Source organism: Vicia villosa, linkage group LG1 (assembly GCF_029867415.1).
Source record: "Vicia villosa cultivar HV-30 ecotype Madison, WI linkage group LG1, Vvil1.0, whole genome shotgun sequence".
NCBI classification, from domain to species: Eukaryota; Viridiplantae; Streptophyta; class Magnoliopsida; order Fabales; family Fabaceae; genus Vicia; species Vicia villosa.
Window position 1 is genome coordinate 35,986,625 of NC_081180.1, and position 4,932 is coordinate 35,991,556.

General features: G+C 34.1%; 1 long non-coding RNA gene across 1 annotated transcript; it reads left to right on the plus strand.

Moving 5' to 3' along the window:
• The first annotated feature begins 807 nt into the window (after positions 1–807).
• LOC131604252 (uncharacterized) lies at positions 808–4,126 on the plus strand. The gene is made up of 7 exons (XR_009284623.1): positions 808–874; positions 964–1,084; positions 1,372–1,577; positions 1,811–1,867; positions 2,063–2,497; positions 2,581–3,818; positions 3,930–4,126. It is a non-coding gene; the product is annotated as an uncharacterized LOC131604252 (long non-coding RNA).
• The last annotated feature ends 806 nt before the right edge of the window (positions 4,127–4,932 follow it).

The following is a 4,932-nucleotide window of genomic DNA, read 5'->3' on the forward strand; positions in this document are numbered from 1 at the left end:
CGGCTCAAAAATTGTGGCTACATATATGCTTTGGCCTGAATTTTTAAACCGTGGAAATATGTTTTGAAATATTAAATCTGGAGTGTGAATCTGTGGTATTTTCTTCAACTACCACGGTTACAAAAAAAATTAAATAAGCCGCCCAAACCAAAAAGTTTCCCTCTAAAATAAAAATAAAATAATGAATGGCGCAAAACAAAATTTGATAAGCCGCTCAAACCATTTTTTTCCTAAACCTAATTTCTTTCCAAACCTCATCAACCCCTTTCTTCTTCTTTCTATCAGCCGCCAAAACTCAACAACCACCAAAACTCTCACGCCTCCTCATTCGATCGACTCAACCCTCGTCTCTCATTCTCTCACATCTCCATTTCTGAACGGTGGTTAGACTCATTCAACCATCTTCTTCATTCAATCTCACAACCATGAATACAAGCCAGCTTCGTCGTCTTCTTCTCGTCTTCGTAACTTCCGGCGCCGCTAGATAACCACCACCATCATCGCCTTCGCTTGAATCAAAGGTCTCGGAACACCAATCACATCCGAAGTACATAATTCCTCCATTTCAACCGTGATTTTGACTCTTAACACAAAACCCTAGGTTCTTTACGGACAGAATTGAACATTCACCGTCACAAATTGAGCTCAATTCCTTGGAGGTTCGATTCACCATAGCATAAGCTTTGTGTTGGTGACAAGAACTAAGCAAAGCGGTGAAGTAAAGAATGAGTTCGGCAGTTACTCGTTTTTTTACGCCCAAATCCAAATCGTCTTCATCTGTTTCTTCTTCTAACGATTTCAACATTGTTGCAGGGTAAACCAAGAAATAACACACAGAGATGATGTAACTTTTTGGCTGATACTTTGTCAATAGGTTTATGAATACTAGAACATAGATGTGAGCTCATCCCAATTGATGCCAATTTATCATTTCCTTAGTCCTGAACCGTGTTGTCAATGCAGGTTTCATAGGAGATGACAAGGAGACTTTTGAGACATTTGAATCTATGGAGTTTAGACTACTCTTTTTCTAGAGGAACTGCTCATTTACTTGCAAAGATCTTGACTATCAACAAACTCTAAGGTACATGGTTTCATTCGTGATTGAGTTTTACACCGTTTATTGTCACCACATGTTTGGTTGAACACTGGTGGTTTCCTTGACAGGGGTACAACGAGATAAGGAACACAATATTCATATTTCATAGTTTTTATATCTGTAATATTATAAATTCTTGTACTGAATAATTTTGAACTTGCTTTTGTTCAAATTGAGATGTTTTGAAAATTGTAAGTCTTGATTGTGTATATTTGTGTTTGTGTTGGCACTACAATTGCGTTTTGTTTTGATTCTGCTTTCGTACTATGCAGGGAACTCTAGTTATCATGGAAGACACACGGCAGTAACCATTCCTCGGACTATAAATCTCCAACCGATTTCTGTGCCTTCGATTACAGTAAATGAATTGAAGTCTGTGACAGATAGTTTTGGTACGAAGTCTTTCCTTGGTGAAGGTGCGTACGTGAAAGTATATCGCGCCATGTTGAAAATGGGACGTGAAACTGAACTCTGTTTGGTACGAAGTCTTTCATGTTTCTTTTCTTTGGTTATTCTTAATCATATGTTTGTTGTGATGACTGGTCAGTATAGAAACTGAACTCTCTTTGTATTATATGTCTTGCGTTCTCCTCGCACCTTTGTCCCTAACCAACCTTTGAAAAGTAAATTAATATCTGCAGTCTGCTCAGATTATAGTTGATTTCTAGAAAGTCTTGTTAAGTTTTTAACTGACTGGTAGTTATCTTACAGTCGAAATCATTTGGATTTGCGGGTACAAAGGATAAGTGTGCTGTTACGACCCAAAGGGTAATCAATTTTCTTATTTTTCTAATTTTGCAGTATACATTCATTCCTTTCTTCATTTTCTATTGCGATTGTTCATTTAGAGACGGATGCTTCAGTTGGTTTATTTCTCATATTTGCAGATTTTGTGGATACCATAAAAGATGCTGCAAATTCTTTAGGACGTCATGGCTTATTGACAATTTTTATTTTTAACAGGCTTGTGGATTGAAATGGGCATGTGATGATAGGGAACTTGCTTCTGGTGGTAAAGATAATCAGGTGTACTAACACATAATTGTGTCATTCTATGCTTTATGTATTCTTCTAGAGCTTTTTAAATCACCTCTTGTTTAATGTCATGTTAATTATTATATGAGCAGTTGTTGGTATGGAATCAACACTCTCGGTTAGAATCCAAATTGAAACAATGTCACCAAACTCAGTTAGAAGGAATATTAGCCATAAAGAGACCTCATTCTGAGTCATTCTTAAGTGCTGAAGAATTCAGGAATGATTAGCATCAAAAACTATATTTAACTCTTTAATCTATTGTAGTTAATAGTTTTTCTTTGTTCTTGGCAGAAGTTAGGCTTCTTTCAGCTGCAAAACACAAGAACCTTGTTGTTCTGGTTGGATATTGTGAACAACCAGGTAAACTTGAATTAATTTTAACGTTGTACTGGATTTATTTCAACATAAATTCATGCTAAAATGGGCTGATTATTTTTTATCAGAAAGAGATGGAGCTAAAATACTAGTCTATGAATATGTATCAAATGGAGCAGGAAAAGGTATAACTTTTAAATGATAATCCATGTTCATTTAACAAACATCTTTTTATCAGCATAGAATTGCTTGGTACCTTGTATAGGCATAGCTTATTTGCATGAAGAGGTGAAGCCAAGTATAATTCATCGTGACATCAAACCAAGTAACATACTATTAGGGGAAGGTTTTGAGGCCAAAGTTTCAGATTTTGGGTTGGTAAAATCAGGACCTACTGGTGATCAATCACATGTCAGAAGTGTGAAGGGAGACTATATTTCTTTTTGTTTTAGAATCTAGTCTAGAGGAGAAGTGAGGCAATGATTTGTCATAGATATCCTTGGTGGTCACTCCTCTATCGTAAAAAGGGTGGAGTTATTGTTCATTAAGCTTTGCAAATGTATAATCCATAATTTAAAATAATGAATTCCTTGCGTGGTATGTAATTTCCTTGTTGGTGACTCCCTTGTAATCTTCTCTCTTCTATGCTTCTCTTTTTTTTGGCTCAATTGGACCTTAAGCTATGACATTTGTGTTCAGGTGCTGTATCTTCAAGGAAAATAAAAGGAGGCTGATTATCATCTGTTTGTTAGGTGCATATCACACAAGGTGATTATGAAAGAAGAGCAGTAATCGTCTCATGGGTGACCTCGAATGAACCAGAGTCCAGCCATGTACAATTTGGCACATCACAGAAAGAGTATCAAACTAGTGTAAAAGGTGCAGTTTCAAATTACACTCTCATCTAATACAAATCTGGTTACATTCATCATTGTCTTGTTGAAGGCCTTAAGGTACTTGTTTCAAATTAGGAGAGTAGAATTATCATTTGTGTTTTTTTACTTCAAATGTCAAAAGTGAAATAAATTGAACAGTGGATTCTAACTAAAAGAACAACATATATTTCATTTTTGAATAATGACACCTCCCGAAGTTGAACCAGATGCCCCTTACAAATTTGGGATCATTGATACATAGTCAGTTTTCCCAAATATGCTCTTCTACTTGAACATAATATTTTGCATCCTTAATTGCAAATTTTGTTTCTACATAAACTATTATCTGTCACTATTTTATTTTGTTGTAATTTCTCATGATTTCTACATAAACTATTATCTATCACTATTCTATGAGCTGGCTTCAAAATGCTGCTTTCAACGTGCCATTTGTAATACTAAATGGACAAACTCACATAATCTTCCATCAGGTAATTAATTAATTACTAATTTTTATAATTTAAGTAATTATTCACATTATATATATATATATATATATATAATCATTGGTGGTTCATAGTATTCGTTATGTTATTATTTAGTTGTAGGATGTCTGTTTGCATCATCTGATGCAAAAGAGGAAGCTACCAAGTTGGGGACTGTTATTGGGATAGATCTTGGATTAAGGTGGTTTGTTACTATGTTGTATTTGTTCAATTTTACATTGTACTTCAATGTTGTAAATTTGTAATTTGGATTAAGGTGGTTTGGATTAATAGTGTCATCAATTATTTTTTTAGGGGATTCTGTTAAGTTAACAAGAATATTTATGCCCTTGAATATTCTGTTTCTTGAATATTTTTTTGTATTTAATTAGATTTTAATCATCAACATTATTGTTAATTTTATATTGATCAATATTATTGTTTATTTTATATATATATATATATATATATATATATATATATATATATATATATATATATATATATATATATATATATATATATATATAATGACATATTTATATGTAACGATACAGAAATAAACCGTGGAAAGATAAATGGTTTAGAATGCATAACATATAACAACGGTTTTAAATATGTGGTCATTACCAAACCGTGGCTATATCTTGAACCAAAACTGTATCGTAAACGTTAAATTGAAACTGTGGCTTTACCATATAGCCACAGTTTTGCAGTCATGGCAAATACAAACCGCGGCCATAATCAAGCTACCTAAACCGTGGCCTAAAAAATGCCACGGTTGTAAAAAAGGCGTGGTCTATACCAAAAAACCGTGGACTTTACTTTTGGCCACGGCCGTATACTCCACCGTTGGATTTCCGTGGCCTCAGCGTTACGCCACGGTTATTTTGCATAAAGCCTCGGTTTTCTGGGCGTGGTAGGAGGCCTTTTTTTCTGTAGTGCGTTAATTTTCAAAATTTTGATCAGTAACTTCATGTTCTTGTTAATATTCATTATTTTGATCAGTAACTCCTTGTTCCCGTTAATATTTATTATTTTGATCAATAAGTTCGTGTTCCCGTTAATATTCCAAATTCGTTTCCGTTAATATTCAAAAAAATTATCAGTAACTTAATGT